Below are 25804 nucleotides of genomic sequence, written 5' to 3'. Positions count from 1 at the left end.
AGAATCTCGGAAACGGAGCATGTGACACACATGGCCGAGGCTGGAGGAGTCATGACAAACATCGTGCATCTCATATGAAATCCTTTGCTACAATATGTATTTTATTGACAAAGGATTTACGTAATATCAATGAGATGACAAAGCATGTCAGTAGTGTGGAAAAAACCGAGGAACCAATGGTTGGCCGGGGTCCATTCGCTAGTACCCAACTAGGTGACGTGGGATAAGGAGGCACTATCTATTGTGCCATGACAACGCATCGATCCAGTGCCATACTAGGTCTTCCCTCGTTCCGGTATGTGATATCCTAACTTAGAATTTAATAAGATTGATAGAATACTCGTTTCAATAAGATGTATCTTCTTGCAGGGAGCTCATCTCCAAAGAACCTGTATACTAAGCTTGTTTGGCCTAATGTAATTTGAGGGTGGGTGACCAATCGGAAAGTTGGCCCCGGAGGTGCATAGTGAGGATAAAGTGTGTTGTATATACAATAGCGTTGACCCACGAAACTAGTCTAGGTATCCTAGAATAGTAACAACCGCCGGTCTAGGTGTGGCTAGGCATGGTACATGGCATCTGGCTTTTCTATAAAGGATATTTTATTACTTAAAAGGTTTAACCTTACATCCGGTCTCTACATAACTCAAATACACACAACCACAACAAGTGGAGCAAAAAAGAAATAAAATAAAAGACTAACATAAGTAATCATCAAGAAATACCTATGTGATTAAAGACCATCATTGATGGGTTATCGGTCATAGTGTGAACGAGATAAGAAAATGCAGGAAAAATAGAATTACCAAGAAAAAAAAAGAATGTTCACCACTGAAGCAGGTGCAACTACTGCTCATTTTTATTTGACCGCTGCAGGCAGCCACGTCAACGTGACCGTATTCCACAATCCACAAATATGAAGAGACAAACTTTTGTGTTGATTGACATCTTTGGACAAATTTGTTTGAGACATCTGTTGATGAACTTATGTTTGTGAAAGGAACTATTGGCAAAGAAGAAATGGTACCATATAAACTATTTGAGGGGGTAATAAAGAAAATTGTTACCCGCATTTTTTTTCAATTGTATGCTTAATTATTAAAGCACATGGAACAATAGTATGAAATAACACATGGTCGGTCAAGCTTGCCAGATGATCAGTTTGAGTGATTAAGGCTATGTTTATACGAATGTTTAAATGAACAACAGTGAGTAGATGGTTCTTTATTTATTTCAAGTTATTTTGGATCTTTCTTCACACGTTTGACCTGACTGGAGTGGCTGAACTCAGTCGTTATTAAGTAGCTCTGCTCCAGCTCCACACATGGCCATGTTGAATTAAAATAAATTACATGTGTGAGTTGCTATATATAAAACCCAGCAATGGCTTGCTAGACACACCAGCCCACCACAAGACACCAGACAGATTGAACTGCATACTGTTGACGTCAGAAACCCACCGGCGGGCAGTGACTGGTCAACACCGTAGAGCCGGGAACAACTAGGGCTGCGGCTGGCCCCAGTCCCTCAGAGCGATGGCCCGCAAAGCCTCCTGGCCGCGCGCCGATGCAAATTGCAAGGGCGTGCCACCTGACCTATACCTGGTCGGAAGGTGTGGATGATGCCTCGCTTAGTTTCCTGCAGGGCACACACGTACACGTTAAATACGAGCCTCGATCGGCTCTCGGGTTATCCGTGAATCGGCTCATGGAGCCGATCCACCCATGATTCGTCCAAGGTGGCCGAATATATGGTGGTCCTGCTTGATCAAGATAAAGCATATGAGATCCACGACGATTTGGGGTTTTCACCGCATAATCGGATCATCCTACTCACGATTGGGCCTCGCGCTCGCGTACGGTGATCGTAAGCCAAACCTAGACAAGGCCTAAAAACCAACACGAGGTTGATCCTCGGAACATCCTGTCTAGGACCAGCAAACTACACCCCACGCGCCGCTGGATCCTCCAACCCTTTGTAAGGCCTAACTATTGCAGATATCAAACTAATCCTTGATGAATCAAGGAGCAACCGTAACGGATCAGATCTACTAAATAACGATCAAGCGGGGTGCCGCCCTGCACCCATGATGAGGTACAAGGACGGCTAGATGCGCAAGGGTTGCACTACGACAGACATATGATACTAAGAACAATGCTAACCCTAACACATCTATGATAACTACGTTGCTCGCCATCAAAAAGGCTTCGATACGAGCAACGCATGAACAACGTAGGCAGGCTCGTGCTGCCTAGATCGCAAGATGCGATCTAGGCAGCATGGTGCTTACCGGAGAAACCCTCGAGACGAAGGGGTTGGCGATGCGCCGAGATTGGTTTGTGGTGAACGTTGGTTGTTGTTTATTCCATAAACCCTAGATACATATTTATAGTCCGAGCGGACTTTCTAACGTGGGCGTGCACCAAACCGTGCACGAGATAAACTCTAACTTCTACGTAACCTACTATAAAGATACACGGGCTAACTAGCCCAAACTTGGTAAACAAGGCCGATTCACATATCTCCTCTATATGTATATCTTCAAGTTCCTCTTGATCGCGGCCCACCTCTGACTTGGTCAAATTCTGGTGATAACACATGCCCCCCTGGTTTTGGAAACGACATTTCCAAAATCATTATGCTCTTCTTTCGTCGGGTCATGTCGTGGCGGAGCAGAACCGTCGCAGTACTGTTTATTACCACCTCCTCTGCATGACTTGACAATTTCGCCAGTCTTTGAGCAATCGGCTCTTTCCTTTCACATGATCGGCTTCTAGTTAACTTGGCCGATAGTCAAAGTCAAACAAACCCCAAAAGAGCCGATGGCGTCGCACCGGTCCCTACCATATAACAAACAAGGGCGAACCTGGTTACCCCTCCAAACGGTCAACCTCCGTCTGAGAAAGCAAACTCAGATCCCCAAAATCCGCCACCCACGCGATCTCGCGAGCTTCAGATCTTAACCGCACCGCCCCAACTCCGCAGCGCATCAAATGGCGGAACCGTCCAACGCCGACGCCATGGTCTCCGGCTTGAAGGTAATACTCCACCGCTTCTCCGCCATTAGGGCCAATATCAGGATTGAACAGAAGAACACCTGACTTAATGTTCTACTTCGTCATTAATTTTAGGTCTCCGATATCCTACTGCCGCATCCTTCTCTCTCAAATTCCATGTGTCTTGGCCCCCGCTCTTCCGAGAGTCCTGCTCATTTAATCTCCTGTGAAGCTAACAGAATCCCCTTCGTGAACCAGAACTTAGATCTGACCTCCTGGGCCGACTGCCTGCGAGCCTGGCCTAATCCCCCTGAAGGTTGGGTGCCATGGTACAATAGAGTATCCAAAACCCATTACGCCACCTGGGAATCTATAGGGATAGCCGATGCCTTATCATTATCATTGTCTCCTCTTGAGAAGAATGAAAATATTCTGAAAACCATCGGCTACTTCTGGTCTGACGCGCTGAACTGCTTCATGTTCGGCCATGGCCCGATGACACCAACCCTGCTGGACGTAGCCATGATTACAGGCCTGGACATTGCGTCTCCAAGCCCTTCTGCTTTCAAACTGCCGAAAGTCCCTTTCACCCTTTCTTCTAAAAAGGAGTGTACCAGCTGGGGCGCCTACCTCAATCGTTACATGAAAACCAAAGGCCCTGTGACAGAGCGAGAACACACAGCCTTCCTGAACTTTTGGTTGGAACACTTCATATTCTGCGGCCCATCACTTGCCCCTACCAAGAATTATCTTTCCCTAGCCTATGAACTGGCCAAAGGCACCCATCTCGGCATCGGCAAACTGTTCCTTGGAGAGGTATATCGATCCCTTCAACTGATGTCTGTCAAGCTGTTCTCTCAGAAGACAGTTAAAACTGGCGGTCCCTGGTGGTTTATTCAGCTATGGGCGCAGTTATACTTTCGGGATCAGATCCCAGACTTCCCATCTTTGACCTCCTGCACCTTCCCAGATGTTAACGGGAAGGACATTCGATGCACCAGTTATGGTCAAGCCCTGTATGGTCTCCCAGGCAGCAGGCTGATCCCTAAGGAAGCAGCAGGGTGGTTCAAGATCTTCTTCCAAGGTTTGGACAACCCCCTGTTCTTTCCTTATACTGAAACGGAGGATTTTGAAAATCCAGTCTCCTTCCGATTGGGTAGCTTTGCCGATGACGATAGCACCCGGCACCTATATTCCATCATGATTCGTCCTTGCTTTCTTCCTGTTGGCATGAGTACCTCAAACCGGATCATCAAGCCTGGTTATGAGTGTTACCAACCGGTAGTGGTAGCCCGTCAGTTCGGTCTCGGGCAAGTGCCTCCGCATTTATTCTTACACCACCTGACTGCAAGCAGAGCCGAACTACCTGACATCCTTACTGGCCAAAGGTGCTACACCTTCTTTGATGCTTTGGCCCTTCCAATCCCTCACAACCTCCGTTTCTCCTTCACTACTGACGGCTTCGAGACCTGGTGGTCCATGTGGAAGACCCATGTTTTTAGGAGGGCGTTAGGACCGCTATTGAAACAACTCGACGCCGCGCATGACATCTCTGCTGACCAGGTACCATTCCTCAAAATATTTCCCGTAACCACTTATAGTGATTTGCCTGTGAACTGACTTCACCTCTTGGCAGCAACAAGACGGCCCAGCTCCCACGCAAGCTGATGGTTCTCCCTTCGTATTCCTTCCTCCGGCCCCAGTAGTCCTCTTCTGTCAGAGTTCGCCACCTCTGAAGAAAGTCATAATGCAAGGCCAACCGATTTCACCGAAATCGGCTCCCAAGAGCAAAGCATCTTTGGGGCCGGTTGCCCCCCGAGCCTCGACCCAGGCGAGGACGGCGGTGAGGAAGGTGGCTGTCAGGAAAACCCTGACGCGCAAAGCTCCTGCCCAAGCGAGTTCGCAGGTAAGTTGTACCATATTTCGATCGACCGCACTTGTCCTCCCAACCTTTGTAAGGTGGTCGCACCTCTTCTTTCAGACTTCCACCGAAGAGAACTCCAGTGAGGGAGAACAGTCCAGTCCCAGGGACTCCTACCCACGCGGTACGGAAAGATCCACCACAGAGCCAGACGGACTCGCCAACCTCGGCTTCTAGAAAAAGGTCGACTCCCGAGCCTGCCGCTCCTCAGCCTCCAGTCCAAACGAGGTCGCGCATAAAGCGCCGATGTGTCCAAAGGGCTCGTACGGGCCCACAAGCCTCCTCGCCTAGCCAGGAAGTTTCAAAGGTAACCCTCTTGACAGCTCGTGTTCCCCGTTGTCTTGTCACTAACTGGACTGCTTTACCATTCCCCTTGCAGATCAATGAGACCTCTAGCGGGGCCGTTGAAGAGGTGCCGATGCCATCTACTGCCCCTGGCCCATCCGACTCGCCACGCGTGATGGACCAAGTGTCTGACCAGCGTACTGCAAAGCCGATTGCTACCACCTCGGCTTCCCTTCCTTTCTTGGGAGAGGTACACTCTCTTCCTCTCTTTTCTCTCTCGGGCCTACTTTTTTCATCTGCCGCATGCCCATACCGTTCTTGTTCGTTTGTCAGGGGTGTGATCCTTCAAGCTTGCTGACATTCGACCCCGATTCCATCGAGCCAGCCGCTCCCAAAATAGGCGAAGAGCCAAACCTTGGTGCGGTTGACGGTCCACTCCGGCCGTCTCAAAGTCCTGCTCTCCTCCCCGCTTGATACTCGGTTGAGGACCCCGAGACGATCGGGGGCATCCTCGTGGACATCCAGCCCCGTCTCCCGGTGGTGCCGGTAGCTAAACTCTGGCCGACAGTGACTTTGTCAGTTTTCAAGCCAAGGGTGCAGTCGGCCCGTCAAAGGATTACTCTCCGCCGCGCCCAACTCCCGTTGAGAGCCGATATTGCAGAAAAATGCCAACGGCTCAACGAGAAGAAGGCTGCTTTAGATGCGAAGACCGCCACTTCCACTCATAGTGTCAGACTTGAGACCTTACGCAAGGAGCTGGAGGACCTCGAAAAGAGGGCCAGGGAGACCAAACAACTCATCCAAGACGAGGAATCCCTCATTGCTCGCTCCCAAGAGGAAGCACAAGGTCTCACTGCTGATCTGAAGACCGACCTAGCTGAAATTCGTGCCCTAAGCAGCCAGCTGGTGATGGGGAGAGACGAGGATGATGAGGTCGAGATCGCTGAGGTGGATCGAATCCGTGCCGATGCTCTTCACGCTCTTAATGCATTTCTTCAGTAGGGCCTCTTTGCTTCTGTGTGTGAACTGATACTTGTAAACTCGCTTTCTGTTTTTGTCAAAGTCGACTGCCACGCATCGGCTCCGGTTGCATCCGAATTTTTTTTTTATTCGGTTACCAAAAATTCTCCGCACATGCTCAACGGCGTCGCGCGCGCTCCATGATTAGGTGCCCCCCCGAGCCGATTCTGTCAGGTGACTGCTGAAATCGGCTCTATGTTTAGCCAAGGTATTGTGGTGTGAACGTCGGCTTTATTAGGAACAACATGGATTCCCTCCAGCGCATCAGACGACGCACCCCATTGCTCATTAGATCGACGTTGAGCCCGGACCGGAAACCTGGTGAGGGCGATTTTAGCCGACTCCTAGAATCGGCTCCTACGTTCGTAGGCCCACGAGAGTCTGGTGATGCTATTTCACAGGCCGTTGGGGCCGATCCCACAGACCGGTATAACTGTGTTTGCCCATACATAATGCCGGAGCCTGTGGCATCGGCCTTCTTGGCACTATTGTTTAGTACGCCACCTTTTCGAGCTCGTCGGGTAGATCTTGTCTTTGTCTTTGTCACGGCGGCATGTGAGCCCCGCTGTGTTGATGCCAAAGGAGAACTCTAGCTTCCCTCCGCAGTGGCTAAGATCCACCATGTTGACACCAGGCCACGGGCGCGTGTCTCCGTTGAGCTTGATGCCGTGCGAACGGGTCTCCTCACAGGAGCCGACGAGTTCGGTTTCGAGGACTGCCTTGACCTTGTTATGCTTCTTCTTAAGCTTGTCAGCCAGGTCCTCGTACTTGACCGGAGTGCTTTCCGCCATCTCAGATGTAGATGGCGATGTGGTGGATGTTGAAGGTTGTCCCACCGGGCGTGCCAGAATGTGTTGACGTCAGAAACCCACCGGCGGGCAGTGACTGGTCAACACCGTAGAGCTGGGAACAACTAGGGCTGCGGCTGGCCCCAGTCCCTCAGAGCGACGGCCCGCAAAGCCTCCTCGGCCGCGCGCCGATGCAAATTGCAAGGGCGTGCCACCTGACCTATACCTGGTCGGGAAGGTGTGGATGATGCCTCGCTTAGTTTCCTGCGGAGGCACACACGTACACGTTAAATACGAGCCTCGATCGGCTCTCGGGTTATCTCGTGAATCGGCTCATGGAGCCGATCCACCCATGATTAGTCCAAGGTGGCCGAATATATGGTGGTCCTGCTTGATCAAGATAAAGCATATGAGATCCACGACGATTTGGGGTTTTCACCGCATAATCGGATCATCCTACTCACGATTGGGCCTCGCGCTCGCGTACGGTGATCGTAAGCCAAACCTAGACAAGGCCTAAAAACCAACACGAGGTTGATCCTCGGAACATCCTCGTCTAGGACCAGCAAACTACACCCCACGCGCCGCTGGATCCTCCAACCCTTTGTAAGGCCTAACTATTGCAGATATCAAACTAATCCTTGATGAATCAAGGAGCAACCGTAACGGATCAGATCTACTAAATAACGATCAAGCGGGGTGCCGCCCCTGCACCCATGATGAGGTACAAGGACGGCTAGATGCGCAAGGGTTGCACTACGACAGCATATGATACTAAGAACAATGCTAACCCTAACACATCTATGATAACTACGTTGCTCGCCATCAAAAAGGCTTCCAGTACGAGCAACGCATGAACAACGTAGGCAGGCTCGTGCTGCCTAGATCGCAAGATGCGATCTAGGCAGCATGGTGCTTACCGGAGAAACCCTCGAGACGAAGGGGTTGGCGATGCGCCGAGATTGGTTTGTGGTGAACGTTGGTTGTTGTTTATTCCATAAACTCTAGATACATATTTATAGTCCAGCGGACTTTCTAACGTGGGCGTGCACCAAACCGTGCACGAGATAAACTCTAACTTCTACGTAACCTACTATAAAGATACACGGGCTAACTAGCCCAAACTTGGTAAACAAGGCCGATTCACATATCTCCTCTATATGTATATCTTCAAGTTCCTCTTGATCGCGGCCCACCTCTGACTTGGTCAAATTCTGGTGATAACACATACTCATGTATAGTAAACCAAACCACCCTCCAGAAGATAGTATAGCTTGCTGCCTAGATCACCATGGCCATGCATGCAAACATGTGTTCTCCAGCCAAAGAGAAGGATACAAGCAACATTGTCGTCGACCTCTATCCATTCATACAATATTACAGGGACGGTTGTGTCGAGCAGCTGCTGAGTATATATGGTGGCCAGGGGTACTTCCCACGTTCTCTCAACGGAGTGGCCAAATAGCTGTTGAACATATTCGGATGAGAAATGCATTTTAATTAATGAACTTTTACCTAGACCACAAACCAATAATTTTTTCCACAAAAACTTGTTAGCACGAGAATAATTCTAATACCTACATAGACTTTGTTCCTTGATGTTTTCTTAACTCAGTTTTTGAGTTTTTTGAAATAAAGGGAGCAGGCGCTTCGAGAGCATGAAATAAGACACCAGAATATACATGCATTAAGAGGGTTGAGTAAGGATCTGTGTCTATTTTCGGTAAGAATAATATAACAACTTAGGCTCAATATATAATTTTATATACCTATAGGCGAGAACAAGCGAGCGTGCAGTACAAATCGAAGAGTGATAGACAAAGGGAGAAAACTGATCTAAAGATTGTTTGTTTTGGTCACAAAGAGTTAGTATTTATAAGATCTAAATATAAGATATGTTGAGGCACGGTTATATCAATATAACAACATTTGGAAGATGAAAGTCCCTTTAAAAAATAAGATTTTCATGTGGTTTTTTGCACTGTAAGGTCATTTTAACAAAAGACAACCTTGTAATAAGAAATTGGAAGGGTAATATGAGATGTTGTTTTCGTGATAAAGATGAAAAAATACGACATTTATTCATTGGTTGTCCTCTTGTACAAATTGTTTGGCGTATTGTTCATATGACTTTTTATATTGACTATACCAAATTAGATCGGGCATTTGTTGCATGGGTGAATAAGAAGGATAAAGCTCATATTCGAGTGGGAGCCCATGCTTTATTGTGGGAAATATGGAACAATAGGAATGATCACATTCGTAACAAGTTAGATGCTTCTTCTTTCTTACATGTTATTTCGGTGGCTGCGCACTGGATCCGTATGTGGTATTGTCTCTAGCACGAGGAGCAAATTAAGGAATAACATGGATTCTGGGTGAAACATGTTGGAAATGGTAGCTCGAGATTTGTGCAGTTGGTTTGGATGGCGGGCTATTAGTATAATTGAGTTTTTATTCTGTTTGAGTCTATGGCTATGTTATCAGTGTTTAAGTGGTTGATCCATGCAGCAATCATTGGGTGCTATGATCAATACGTTAATGAAGGTCATATGCATCAATTGATGCTGGAGAGCTTTTCCCCATTCTGAAAAATTACTCCCTCGGTTCTCGATACATCTATATTAGAGACAAGTAGAATGGATCAGAGGGAGTACTAGGGTATAATATTTTACGAGATGGTCCACAACCACTCAATATTTGTCTTTTTCTTGTAATTTCTAACACACCCCTATGTTTTTCAGTTTTATATTTATTTGAGAAAATAATTGATTGGTTTTCTTCAACAAACTTCCAAATAAGTAATCATCAAGAAATACCTATGTGATTAAAGACCATCATTGATGGGTCATCAGTCATAGTGCGAATGAGATAAGAAAATGCAAGAAAAATACAATGAACCAGCAAAAAAAGAATGTCCACCACTGAAGCAGGTGCAACTACTGCTCGTTTTTATTTGACGACCGCCGGAAGCCACGCAAAAGTTTGTCTGTGCATGCCTGTATTCCACAATCCACATGCATGCACAGACAAACTTTTGCGTTGATTGACATCTCTGGACAAATTTGTTTGAGACATCTGTTGAGAAACTTGTTTTTGTGAAACATTAACTCTAGGCAAACTTAAGAGGAAGTATTGGTAAAGAAGAAATTATTAACAGACAAACTATTTCAGGGGTAATACAGAAAATTGTTACCCGCATTTTTTCAAGTATGTGCTTAGTTATTAAAGCACATGGAACAATAGTATGAAATAACACATGGTCGGTCAAGCTTGCCTAACTAGATAATTTCCCGCGCGTTGCTGCGGAAAAAATATGGTTCCTAATAAAATTGATTTAGTCCATCAACGATAAATGTGCTGCTAATATAGAGTAATTTGGACATTGCTGGTGAAAAGATAACACAGCGGAAGTAGAAATGACTCTAAAAAAATCATGAATAAAATTAAGAAAATATACCAACAAAGAGGAGTTGAGAATTGGTAATATATATAAACCATTGTGTATCATTTACATACAGCACTCCTTTCCTCAGATATAGACCCAAACATGTCTTTGCAGCCAATAATAATAAATTTTGTGAGATAACACTTGTAAGCTATGAGTATAGATTGGAGCTACCAGTCTACCACACATGCACCAAGACGCATTGACATCAAGTCAGCAAGTTTGTGTATATACAGACACAACTTAACTCTCCGAAAGAGATAAGTGCAAAACTTAAACTGAAAATTGATCTTTCGCTCCAGGACCAGGTCGAGTTGGAGCTGTGCTAGACATGTAGGTAGTGCTAGATTTGAAGACATGTGCTTGTGCTGCTGCAGAATGGTGGCCTGTGTCTGCGTTCTGTTTCATTTGCTCCTGAGCTTATGAGACATTTGCAGTAGCTTCGGTGATCTTAAATGGTCGTGAGCACTCCTAGAGGCCTACAGAGCAGGGAGCATCACAACTGCAACGGTTTATTTTAGATTCACTTTGATGGTTGGTAGTTCGAAAATGCAGTAAACAACCTTTATATTACATTAATGAATCCTCTTGTACAGAAATACTCTTTCAGACTATTGACAGAGACCGTGCTAGAATAAAGTTGAAGCTCAACACATTAACCGTCTTCACTTAGATGCAAATGCACATAGAATATATTTCTTTTCTAATCTGGTCTTATTCTTTCATAATTGCAAGAGAAAATAAAAAAACATACAGAGAGCAAGTGAATAGAGCATACCTAGTCTGACTGAACAACCATGGCATTTAAAAAACTTTAGTCCAAAACAATATTTGTCCCATCCACAGTAAGATGAAAGGAAAAAAGATAATACATATTAGGCAAAGGAACATATTGAAGATCTGTATAGACCCCAAACAATTGTTGTTACTAAGTTTGAAGGCAAGGTAAAATGCATCTATATCTTATGCAAAAGGGCAGATCTTATAAAGATCTAGGTTGTTGATTCCTTTCTAATCACCAATAAAGATCAAAAATCTCTGTGATATCACTTAAAAGATGTTGCGTGCAACAATAACCTGGAAACAACACCAAAAGTAGGACAAAAATCAAAGGAGAAAGAGGAATCACACTGCCATGCATATAAAAGATCCATCAAGCAATTCACAAATTAAGAATTTTGAAGCAATTCCACAGATGAAAAATTCTGAGAGGGCTTGGGGTTAGTACAGGACGTCGATATCGGTTGAGAGAATACAAATACATGGCAGTACACTTCCAATCAGTCAACCCTGCATTAAAAAACCCTGAAGAAAACACATGAAGAACTTCAGATGGCCAGAAAAGAATATGTAACCAAAAGGAAATTACAGTTGTTACAAATATTGCCAAATAATCACCTTTATGTATGGGCCATGATGAGTCAATAACGATAGAAAACAATGACCCAACCGAGGATTCGCACATGTGCAGGTAGTGAGTGAGCATGCCCACCATGTCTTGTTTCTGCTTTTTGAAAGGATTTATCATCTTCTGCACTATCTGAAGGAGTAATTCCAACATTATTGCATATGAGCCAGTATAAAAAAATGGCATGCATATTGTGATGCCATCTCTAAATTGGAGTTTTTTAATGGTAAATTGGATTATTGGACATAATATGGGCATCAATCTCTGGGAAGATAGACAAACCTTGTAGATATCGGCAAAATAGGTTGGGCGGTGCTCCATGATAAGCTCGATTAGCCTGACACGTACTGAGTGTGCAGCTGCAGAAAGCACACACATAGGCAAAACATTACGATTCAGATTGCATTCTTAAGTGCACAAAATGCCATACAAATAGAACGGAAATGCGGAATCAGTAAGAACCTAGTAGTGGACTGAAACTGGTCGCAGGGGACAGCAACGCTGCAGATGCTTCCTGCCCAGCAAGTCTGTACCAGCAGGCGATGAGCAATGGCGGGACTTCAAATTCATCCAATCAAGAATGGTGGTGTCCCGAGGCCAAATCTACTGGATCTGAATAAGCGCGGGCAGTGAAATCTCGACCAGCGGAGGACAAAAAAGGAGCAGCTCTTGAACATGGAGCGAGCATGGGTTGTGGGGAGGATGGGAACGGATCCGCAACAGTATTTCAAGAGAGACTCTTCACTAATTACTGCTGCAGTTCTCCGATGGGGAAGACGAAGGAGATGGGAAATCCATCAGTTTCTTTTGTAATAGTGCGCACCAGAGGATTTCGTGGTGTAGAAGCCGAAAAGGGAAATGGAAATGGCTATTGCTCCGGTGTCCCCCCCGGCGAACGACGTTCTATTTAGACGGCTAGGATCTGCTGATACCCCTTCGTGGGTTGACTTAACATGTGTGTTTGGTTCATGGGCAAACATGTACGGGATGGGATGAGATAAAATATGTTTAATTAACGATTAATAGAAAAGGATAAATATGCCATTAACGCACCGGTTAATATGTAATTAACGGGTCCTTTTCCCTTTGTGGTGGAGGCCGGACCTAGCGGGCGGCCGCCTACCCGTGCCTAGCAAGGTCACTACCCGCACATATTTAGCGAGGCCGTTTCTGTCGACTGGGTGTGGCGCAGACGTAGCAAGCTCGTTGCTCGCCACGCCATGGAGGCCGCCGCCGCCGAGCTAGGGATCCACGTTGAAAATCAAGCCCGCCGCTTACCGCGCCCTGGAGGCCGCCGATGTCGAGCTGGGGAGCCACGCGGAAAAGCAAGCCCACCGCTCGCCGTGACATGGTGGCCGCCGCTGAGCTGGGGAGCCACACATACGACGGTGGCAGGTGTCGGAGTCGCGTCGACGGCCATGGATTCTCAGGCGGCTAGTGAGATTAATCATGAAATTCACGGATCATATGGTCCAGTCTTTCTCAGAAATATTCGGCTTTTGGGATGGGATCATCCATATTTTATGGTCACGAACCAAACACACGTTTACCACCTGAACGTCGTTCGCCAGGGGGGGACACCGGAGCACAGCCCAATGGAAATCGATAATTGGGGGAGTAATTGGGGTAGTTAAAGAAAAATCCGACTATGCGGGGAAGATGAGACGAACAGAAAGCTTCGCACGGACTGGACGCCTGGCTAAAAAAAAGGACGACGTGGCATCACTAAACGTTGATGGTTACATGACATGGACCAATGAGATGTTTGCTGATGTGGATAGGCTGCATGTTAAGAGAAATAAGTTAGTGGGGATGAACTATTTAGTTATATAGGATATAGGATGAGCTTGGAGTGATTAAGGCTATGTTTATACGAATATTTAAATGGACAACTGTGAGTAGATGGTTCTTTATTTATTTCAAGTTATTTTGGATCTTTCTTGACATGTTTTGCATGACTGCAGTGGCTGAACTTAGTCGTTATTCAGTAGTTCTGCTCCAGCTCCACACATGGCCATGTTGGGGTAAATTAAATTACATGTTGGAGTTGCTATAAATCCCAACAATGGCTTGCTAGACACATCAACCTACCACAAGACAGTAGATATATTCAATTGCACACTAGACCAAACTACCCTCCACAAGATAGAACAACTCACTGCCTAGATCACCATGGCCATGCATGCAAACATGAGTTCTCCAGCCAAAGAGAAGGATGCAGGCGAAATTGCCGTTGACCTCTATCCATTCATACGAGATTACATGGACAGTAGTGTCGAGCAGCTGTTGAGTATGGTGGCCAGGGGTGCTAGCCATGTTCTCTGAACGGAGTGGCCAAATATCTGATGCACATATTCGTATGAGAAATGCATTTTGATTAGTGAACTTTTAACTAGACCACAGATCAATAAGTTGTTCCCCGAAAACTTTCTAGCACGAGAATAATTCTAATACCTACACACACAAAATTCTGGATGTTTTTTAACTCAGTTTTTAAATTTTGTGAAATAAACGGAGCAAGCGCTCTGAGAGCATGAAATAAGACACCAGAATATACATGCATTGATCTGTGTTTATTTTCGGTGAAATTAGTATAGCAACTTAGGCTCAATATAGAATGAACGAAAGGATACTAGCGAGGCAAGATGAAGAAAAAATGGGAAAATTATATACCTATAGGCGAGAAGAAGCGAGCGTGCAGTACAATCGAAGAGTGATGAAACAGAGGGAGATCGAACACTAATGTAAAGATGGTTTGGTTTGATCACGAATAGTTGGTGTTTATAAGATCTAAATAAAAGGATGTGTTGAGGCATGGTTATATCAATATAACAACATTTGGAAGATGAAAGTCCCTTTGAAAATTAAGATTTCATGTGGTGTTTTGCATTGTAATGTCATTTTACCAAAAGAAAATTTTGTAATAAGAAATTGACAGGGTAATATGAGATGTTGTTTTCGCGATAAAGATGAAGCAATACAACATTTATTCATTGGTTGTCCTCTCATACAAATTGTTTGGCGTATTGTTCATATGATTTTTAATATTGACTATACCAAATTTGTTGGGGCATTGGTTGCATGGGGTGAATGAGAAATATAAAGGTCATATTCGAGTGGGAGCTCGTGCTTTATTATGGAAATGTGGAACAAGAGGAATAATCACATTTTTTAACAAGCTAAATGCTTCTTATTTCTTACATGCTATCCCTATGGCTATGCACTGGAATCCGTACGTGGTCTTGTCTCCAACAGGAGGAGCAAAGGAAGAATACTGGGTACAACCTTTTGGAAATGGTAGCTCAGGATTTGTGCAACCATTTTGGGTGGTGGGCCGTTAGTCTAATTGATTTTTGATTATGTTTGAGTCTATGGCTATATTATCGTAAGTGGCTGATCCATGCAGCAACATTGGGTGATATGTGAGCTGTAATAAATACTATGATCAATACGTTAATGAAGGCCGGAGCTTTCTCCCAGTCTGAAAAAATACTCCCTCTATTCGGCTGGTCATAGTGCTAGTATCATAGGTAGTATCGTGCATTATAGGTCCACAAAATGATTATGTGGCATCTAATTAAGGAGGAAGGATAGGATTAGAGTACTGTATCATAGCGCACGTTACGAGAAAAGTAAATGCCAAATAGATCTTATACATAGATTTACATTGGGATTCTACAAAACAATAAATTTAGAAGCTTATAATACTACTCTATAATACCACTCACTATAGAGTATCATAAACAAACATCATATGCATGATGCTAGTATATGGTACTATGCACTATGATCAGCCTTCTAGATACATTCATATTAGCGAGAAGTAGAATGCATCAGAGTATCTAATATTTATGAGATGGTCCACAACCGCTCAATGTTTGTCTTCTTGTTGTAATTTCTAGCCCGCACTATGTTTTTCAGTTATATATTTCTTTTAGAATATAATTGATTGGTTTTTCCAACAAACTTGGTCAAGCCTCGCCGTTGTCGGTGAGGTCGACGAGTGGCTTCCCGGTGTCGCAGATGAACATGGCGATCGCCCTATCAAGGTCGCCCCTCCAGGCGTCCTTGTCATTCAGCGACGCCGCGAACGCCGCGTGCAGCCCTAGGCAGTCCTCGCGGCCGTCGTTGTTGCTGCTCGTACTCCGCCAGCAGCGCCGCCTTCCCGGCTGCTTCGTCGTCCTGCTCCTCCTTCACCTCCGGCTTCGGGATGAGGAGGGCGCCGCCGGCACGCCTATGCTGCTGCCAGCTAACGTTGTTGCCGCCGCGCCTAGGATTGACGGGCGGCGTCACGAACTCCGGCTCCTCCTTCACCTCATGCTTGGGCATGGTGTAGGGCGCGGCGCGATGCGACGAGGAAGGCGCCGATCGCGCCAGCCCTGGCGAGGAAGAGTTGGAGGAGGACGAGTACGTCCTCCTCGGCGGTGAGGCAAGCCCGCCTGGCCCTGATCGCGTCCCTCCAGCACGGTGTGCCCGGCGACAGCGGCGGCTGGACGCCAACGCCGTTGACGGCCATCCTCCACCCGCCGTTGCTTGGCAGGCGCATGCCCGGCGGGACGGGATATCCTGCGCGGTATAACGCCCACGCCTCCACCACGGTGAGGCTGCCGCCCCGAACATCGGCGAGCTCCCATATGAGCTCGCCGTATTTCGTCCGAGGGAGGAAGTCAAGCGCCAGATTCCTTGCGGCGGCCCCCGTCCAAGGTGGCCGGGCAGAGGGAAAGAAGACGGGATGACGGCCAGGCATACGCAAGACGTGTGAGCGCTCATCGACGAGGTAGCTACCGACGACTTTGGTGGACGGCGCGCCGTGGAGAGCGCAGAGGACGCGGAAGCTCTCGGCCACGATGATGTGGTGCCAGCGTCTGCAGGTCACAGCGGCGCGGACTAGGTCCACAGGCTTGATGAGGCGCACGAACTCGAGCCCAAGAAGTTCGTCCGGGATGGCGTCAGCCTTGTCCTCCATGGCGAATTTCCGGCCGGGGCTATCGTCACCCATCTCCGCTGGACCTAATTTTTTTTTGAATATCAACCGGGCAGCCCAAGCTGTAGCGTACGAGTGAAAGTTATAAGTGGAGGATGTCAGATTTTTTTCGAACAGCGGGGTGTTTGACCATTTGCACGCGGCACGGCAAATGTACAAAGGAGGAGATTTTTTTACCAATGGTAGTACGGCATATACAAATGGTAAGTAAATTTTTCTCCTAGTCCCCTACACACAGGGCCGGCCCTGAGGGGGGGCAGCCGGGGCGGCCGCCCCAGGCCCCCGAAATCAAGGGGCCCCCAGGTCCCAGCTATAGGCATATGCAGCAGCGGCGGATATCTTGTGGCGATGCCATTAGAGCAGCGGAGGTTTCCTCTCGTATGTTTTTTAGGGTGTTCCTCTCGTATGGTTGAGGGAGACCAGAACGAAGGGTTATGGGCTCTGGCTTGCCTCTTGGGTCTTTTTTTTCTCCCTCTCTTTAGCTTGGACGTATTCCTTTGGTTGGACTGGGCTTTTCCCCTTTAATTAGCTACGAAAGGGGTTAAGTGAGGTGGGCCAATAGGCTGGAAGAAGACTGATCAGGACATACAACATCATACTCTCAAAAAGGAAATACAACACCGTTCCATCCATTTTCTAGCTCAAAAAGAAAAGTCGACGCATTCTTTCATCGAGCATTGATTTTTTTTTTTTTTTTTGAGAAACACAGTACAAACGCAGACGCTCACATACACGCGCATATACTCACCCCTATGAACGCACACACGCACACCCTACCCCTATGAGCACCTCCGGAAGACTGAGTCGGCGGATTGGATCTTGAAATTGACGAAGTCACCACAGGCGCCTCGCTGTCGACGGGAACGTCGCCTCCCACTCCCACTGAATGAATTCAAATAGACACCGGTCAATGTTTTTTCCCCTTGAAAAGAAAAGTTGCCGCAGTTTGTTGATTAATCATTGATTTATTTAATAGATATCAATCGATGCATTTCCCCGCTAAAAAAGAAAAGTTGACGCAAGCGTTGATTTCTCTAATAGTCATTGTGCGATGCACCTTTTCGTTGTTCTCTTTGAAAAGAGCCGGAGAGTGGCCAATTTCTAGCCCTCCTGTTGACATGGCCTTTATCGTTGCACCATTCGTATGTCTATGATCTTCACATCATGTATTCATGAATTTCTCGCGGTGGTATCAAACAATCATATCATACAAAATGTACGAATCCGTAAGAAAATATATGATTTGAGTGTGTTACATAGATGTTTCATCGACGATTTAAGCTCATATCTATAAATTGTTTGATATACATATATTAGTTTGAATACGCTCTAGATATTTATTCGGCATAGTTATTATAGAGTACAAATATTGCTTATTTTAGTGAATATACTAAGGGCCCTGAATTTTAGGTTCGCCCCGGGCCCCTGAAATCCCAGGACCGGCCCTGCCTACACAGAACGGATGCTGCAATGGAGTACTCTAGTGAGCATAGACTTGACTTGTCTGATTAATGTCTGTCATGCCCAAGTGAACAGTTGAATGGCCCGTTGCCGCCCGACAAAGAAATTGCCCTATGTATGTTATTGTTTCTGCCTTGTGCATAGAGATATGCACATACAACCCAGGTTTTCGACTAGCGGTGTGTCCTGTTTCGTAAATTTATGTTGCATTAATATATAAAATTTCCTTATTTCTTTCACTCACGGTTGGTTGAATCTTACATACCATCTAGAGCATGCATGCAATAACAATTCCACGTGGTATCAGACTTGAAAATCAAACACTGGTTCAAATCGTTACCAACACGATAGTAAAAGTAAATATTGATTTCCTCCCTAAAATAATATCATCCCCGCACGTTTGTATGATGCTGCAATATGTAAAAAATTATCCTCCCTAAACCCTAACCCATAACCATAAACCCTAGTTAACCCTAACCCTAAACCCTAATAATAAACCAAGAGGCTATATAATAGATATTAATTCACTCTCTCTCTCTATGTATAGTGGGACTATACTACAGCCCCTAAGAGGTTGTATAATAGCTTTAATTCTACAAACCCCTCGCTAAATACATTCTAAACCCGACTCATCCACTCAACCTATAAACCCACCTCCGCCAATACTAAACTACCCTCAACCTACATTCCTCGCACCCACCGCAGCCTGCCCTCCTGCCAACCTCACCCACTCCACTTTCCGCCACACACACATACCCTACCACACGCCTCTTGCCGACCCCACCCCGACACACGTACCTCCTGTGCTAACCCCAACCCCAACACCACATTCCGCCAAAACCCACCACAAACCCTTCCTCCCACCGCCCCCGCCCACCTCGCGCTGACACCATTCGACCTTCCACCGACCCCAGACTACCAAATTTTATACAAGATTCCGACTAGCGGTGTGTCCTATTTGGTAAATTTACGTTGCATTATTAATATATAAAAAATTCCTTGTTTCTTCCACTCACATATTGATATGTTGGTTGAATCTTACATACCATCTAGATCATGCATGCAATAACAATTCCACGTGGTATGAGACTTGAAAGCCAAACACTAGTTCAAATCCTTAGCAACACCATACTAATTAAAAGTAAATATTTCTTTCCTCCCTAAAAGAATATCATCCACGCATGTGTGTATGACGTTCCGATATGTAAAAAATCATCCTCCCTAAACCCTAACCCTAAATCATAAACCCTAGTTAACCCTAACCCTAAACCCTAATAATAAACCAAGAGGTTATATATAATAGATATTAATTCTGTTTCTATATATAGTGGGACTATATACTACAACCCCCTAAGAGGATGTATAACATCTATTAATTCTACAAACCCCTCGCTAAAGACATTCTAAACCCGACTCACACCCACTCAGCTCATCAACTGATAAAGCCACCTCTGCCAATACTAAACTACACTCATCCTACATATACCCCACACCCACCGTAGCCTGCCTCCTGCCAACCTCACCCACCCCGCTTTCCGTCGACCCGCACAACCCCCACCACATTCTGACCCCACACGTACCCTACCACGCCTCCCGCCGACCCTACCTCGACCCACATACCTCTTGTGATAACCCAACCCCAACACCACATTCCGATAAACCCACCACAAACCCTTCCTCCCACCAACCCAACCCACCTCCCGCTGACACGCATTCGACCTTCCACTGACCCGTGACTACGTACCCATGTTTTATACAAGATTTTGACTAGCGGTGTGACCTATTAACTTTATAAATTTACGTTGTATTAATATATAAAATTTCCTCATTTCTTCCAATCACATATTGATATGTTGGTTGAATCTTACATACCATCTAGATCATGCCATGCAATAAAAATTCCACATGGTATCAAACTAGAAAATCAAACACTGGTTGAAATCCTTAATTAGCAACACGATGCTAAAAGTAAATATTTCTTTCCTCCTAAAAGAATAACATCCACGCACGTGTGTGCGTATGATGGTGCGATATGCAAAAAATGATCCTCCCTAAACCCTAAACCCTAACCCTAAACCATAAACCCTAGTTAACCCTAACCCTAAACCCTAATAATAAACCAGGAGGTTATATAATAGATATTAATTATCTCTCTATATACGGTGGGACTATACTACAACCCCTTAATTAAGAGGTTGTATAATAGCTATTAATTATACAAACCCCTCGCTAATTAAAGAAATTCTAAACCCGACTCACCCACTCAACTGCTAATTAAACCCACCTCCGCTAGTAATAAATAACTATCCTCATCGATACCCCACACCCACCGCAGTCTGCCTCCTGCCAACCTCACCCACCCTACTTTCCGCCGACCCACACATCCCACTACTGCATTTTGACCCCACAGGTAACCTACCACACCTCCCGCCACGACCCCACCCTGGCCCACGTACGTACCTCTTGTGCTAACCCAACCCCAACACCACATTTCGCTAAACCCACCACAAACCCTTCCTCGCACACCGACCTGCCCACCTCCCGGTGACACCATTCAACCTTCCACGACCCTAGACCACCCACCTACCATAGACCCCACACACCCTACCTCGGCCACCCCGTCGACCCCAACCATCTCACCTTCCGTTAACCCCACGTACCCTACCTCCCGCCGACCACCACATATCCCATATATCTCCCGCTAACCCCACCCAACTTGCCTTTCGTGGACACATACATGTTTTGCAGACTCCGGTATAGTTGGACCCCACCCACCGACACAAATTAAATCCCACCACACACCTCACCTACCAACCCCATATACCATGCCACACATTCCATGCATGGAGACCCCACACCACCTCAACTCTCTCTGTTCCACCCCACCTTCCGTCAACCCGACACACCAACTTTCTGGAAGTTAATTCATTCAGTTTTAGGAAGTTCACTTTTTTTTGAAATTTCCCTTCATTTTTGGGAAGTTCACTTCACTGTTTTGGAAGTTCACTTCATTTTATCTGAATTTCACTTTTCATTTTCTGATTGTGTTGTCCATGTTTTTGAAGTTCACTTTTTTTTTGGAAGTTCACTTTTTTTTCTTTTTTGAAGTTAACTTAATATTTTTGGAAGTTCACTTCAATTTTTTGGAAGTTCTTCAATTTTTTGGGAAGTTAACTTCATTTGTTCGAAGTTCACTACATTTTTTAAACTTCACTATTTTTTTGGAAGTTCTTTAAAAAAAAAAGTTAAACATCAATTTTTGGAAGTTCACTTTTGTGGAATTTCATTATATTTTTTCCAAGTTCACTTAATTTTATGTGCAAGATTGCTTCATTTTTGGAGATTATCTTATTTTGGAGGTTCACTTTTTTGGAATATATTCATATCTATTTTTTTTGGAAGCTTACATTAATTACTTTTAAGTAATATATTACGAAAACCACACATGAGGGTTCCATGAACTTTGGCACATGCAAACAAAAGAGAATACATAAGTGAATATTTAGTGTCCTATACTATTAAAAAATCATTTTTTGTGTGTAGGTCGTCTATTGTCATATTTTCGGATGAAACTTCACAGGCACACAAGATATTATATAGGAGTATAACAGTATCTAGGCCCATGCATGGTTTTATTTTAAATTTTTCGAAAACTGGTAAGTGCGAACATAAAAAACGTCAAAAGTTACTACCAATTTGCGGAGTGTTTGACCATTTGCACGCGACACGACAGATGTAAAAGGAGGAGATTTCTTTTACCCGCGCGCGACCATTTGCACGCGGCACGGTAGATGTAAAAGGAGGAGATTTTTTTACCAATGGTACTACGGCATATAAAAATGGTAAGTAAAACTAAATTTCCTCGTAGTCCGCTACAGAACGCAGGTCGCAATGGAGTACTCTAGTGAGCATAGACTTGACTCGACGTGTCAATGCCTGTCAAGCCCTAGTAAACAGTGGATTGGCCCGTCGTATCATCCGCTGCCGATCGACAAAGAAGCCGCCCTCTGTCAGTTATTTGCTTCTGCCTCGTGCATAGAGAGAATAGAGAACAAAATCTTAAGATGTTCTAAGTATTTTCCCCTTTTTTTGCATTAACCGCCCAGTAGCCTCTCTCCGGCTTACCCCCGCCGTTTGGTGTTCCGCTCGCACGCTGCTCCGCCATCTTCACCTCATCGGTCTAGCTATCTATCCAAGGTTCAAACTCGCGGCGCCGCTCGTACGCGTCCCGCAACATCTCCGCAGCCTTTGAGCTCGCAGCGGCGCTACCGGCTCTAGGCAAGCCTCACCTCCCTCAGCTGACCGGGCCACAAACCCCATTATATGCGGCTGGTCGACCATGGACGGCGACGGGGGAGCCAACCGTGTCCGCGACTGGTCGGAGATAATGGATCACATTCTTGAGGTAATCTATTCTCTATCCGGCCCAATGTGCATGTCCCGTATGTCCTATGTCGTCCCAGATTTGCACATTTCCTTGACACGCCTTGCGTCGCGAATCCCGCGATGTTTCCCCTTTGATCTTCCTTGTCTACTGCACACCAATCCGTGTACTTGGCCAAATGACAAAAGTGATGATGGAAACAAAGTGACGGAAGCCACCTTGATGCCGCTAGATCATTGTAACATCCCAAATTTAAAAACAAAGAAGAAATGCAAATTTCCTTTTTCCAAAATTTGGAGCCAACAAAATTTTTGAATTTACATTACCTTAAATGCATAGTGCTCATGCATGTATGGTGATTTTTGCCATGATTGTTTATTTAAAGTGGTTGAACATGTGCTAAACCCTAAACCCTACCTCTTTTCAAAATCAAAGAGAAACCAAGAAAAGGAAAACAAATAAAAAGGTGAAGCATATATGGGCATATGGCCATAGTTGCAAATATAGGTCTATGCCTTATCTACTTTACCAAAATGGATGTGAAAAATGTTTGAACTCAACCTAACACTAAATGAACCCTAAACCTTGCTCTTTAGAGTCAAAAAGAAACAAAGCACAAGAAAAGTAAAATAAAAGAAAAAGGCATATGAGAGCAAATAGCCATTTTGCAATCTTGGCCTAAGCCATCTTTACTTTGTGTAAATGGTTTGGAAACATTAACAAACTCATAATAATCACTTTTGAGTCAAAGAAACACAAATCAAATCAAAAGAAATAGCAAAACCAAGTGACATGTGATAGTGGTCAAATCTGCCACTTTTAACATGTTACCTACTTTGAGCCCTGGTATTAAGCAATCTCTAAACTAAACTCTCCCAACTCTTATCTCCTCATCCAAGACCTCATCTAGGTGAACACTTTTTGTGTTGACCAACCCTGCTGGTTCTTTTTCAAATTCTTATTTTGATCAAGCAAAGTTGCAACTTTGAAACAAAAATAAGATCATACCCATTTTGGATTTCACCAAACCTTGTCCATTTTGCAAACCAACACCACCACTATGTGCCAAACATTATTGTGAATCACACCCATGCAAAAGTTTGGAAAAAAATTAAAATTTCATCTCATGCGGCCATTGTGTCGAGCACCTGGTGTGCACAAACCTGCCAACTCAACACACTCTATTATCCAACATGTTTTAGCCTAAACTATCATGCCTAAGTCAGCACACATCCTCTCCTCAACCCCCTGGACCAAGCCAAGACCTTTCCACCAGTGTGCCAAGTACCATTTTGATCAAATGATCACCATGCCGTGGCATCATGTCATCATGATACGTCTCCAACGTATCTATAATTTCGTATATTCCATGCTAGTTTTATGACAATACCAACATGTTTTAGTCATACTTTATAATGTTTTTATGCATTTTCCGAGACTAATCTATTAACAAGATGCCGCAGTGCCAGTTCCTATTTTCTGCTGTTTTTGGTTTCAGAAAAGTTAGTTTACAAATATTCTAGGAATTGGACGAAACAAAAGCCCACGGTCTTATTTTCCACGGAGGGTTCCAGAACACGGAAGAGGAGACGGAGAACGGCCACGAGGCGGCCACCCCATAGGGCGGCGTGGCCCCACCTCTGGCCGCGCCGCCATATGGTGTGGGCCCCTCGGGTGCCCCCTGCGCTGCCCCTTCGCCTATTTATTCCCTCCGTCGCGAAAACCCTAGTACCGAGAGCCACGATACGGAAAAAGTTCCAGAGACGCCGCCGCCGTCAACCCCATCTCGGGGGGTTCAGAAGATCGCCTCCGGCACCCTGCCGGACAGGGGAATCATCACCGGAGGGCTCTACATCACCATGCCCGCCTCCAGACTGATGAGTGAGTACTTCATCCTTGGACTACGGGTCCATAGCAGTAGCTAGATGGTTGTCTTCTCCTCTTGTGCTATCATGTTTAGATCTTGTGAGCTGCCTATCATGATCAGGATCATCTATTTGTAATGCTACATGTTGTGTTTGTTGGGATCCGATGAATATTGAATACTATGTCAAGTTGATTATTGATCTATCATACATGTGCTATTTATGTTCTTGCATGCTCTCCGTTGCTAGTAGAGGCTCTGGCCAAGTTGATACGTGTGACTCCAACAGGGAGTATTTATGCTAGATAGTGGGTTCATGTCTCCATTGAATCTGGGGAGTGACAAAGAACCCCTAAGGTTGTGGATGTGATGTTGCCACTAGGGATAAAACATCAATGCTTTGTCTAAGGATATTTGTGTTGATTACATTACGCACCATACTTAATGCGATTGTCCGTTGTTTGCAACTTAATACCGGAGGGGTGCGGATGCTAACCTCGAAGGTGGACTTTTTAGGCATAGATGCATGTTGGATGGCGGTCTATGTTCTTTGTCGTAATGCCCTAAGTAAATCTCATAGTAGTCATCATGATATGTATATGAATCTCTATTCTGTCAATTGCCCAACTGTAATTTGTTCACCCAACATGCTATTTATCTTATTGGAGAGACACCACTAGTGAACTGTGGACCCCGGTCCATTCTTTTACATCTGAAATACAATCTACTGCAATCATTGTTCTCTCGTTGTTTTCCGCAAGCAAACATAATTCTCCACACCATACGTTTAATCCTTTGTTTTCAGCAAGCCGGTGAGATTGACAACCTCACTGTTAAGTTGGGGCAAAGTAGTTTGATTGTGTTGTGCAGGTTCCACGTTGGTGCCGGAATCATTGGTGTTGCGCCGCACTACACTCCTCCACCAACAACCTTCACGTGGCCTTCATCTCCTACTGGTTCGATAAACCTTGGTTTCTTACTGAGGGAAAACTTGTTGTTGTGCTCATCATACCTTCCTCTTGGGGTTCCCAACGGACGTGTGCATCACGCGCCATCAAGACGTTTTCTGGCGCCGTTGCCGGGGAGATCAAGACACGCTGCAAGGGGAGTCTCTCACATCCAATCTCTTTACTTTGTTTATTGTCTTGCTTTATTTTATTTTCTGTCTTGTTTGCTTTATATCAAAAACACAAAAAAATTAATTACTTGCATTTACTTTATTTATCAATTTAATTTTGTTTATTT

This window comes from Lolium rigidum, chromosome 7, assembly GCF_022539505.1.
Source record: "Lolium rigidum isolate FL_2022 chromosome 7, APGP_CSIRO_Lrig_0.1, whole genome shotgun sequence".
Lineage (NCBI taxonomy): Eukaryota > Viridiplantae > Streptophyta > Magnoliopsida > Poales > Poaceae > Lolium > Lolium rigidum.
Note: the sequence above shows the minus strand (reverse complement) of the source record.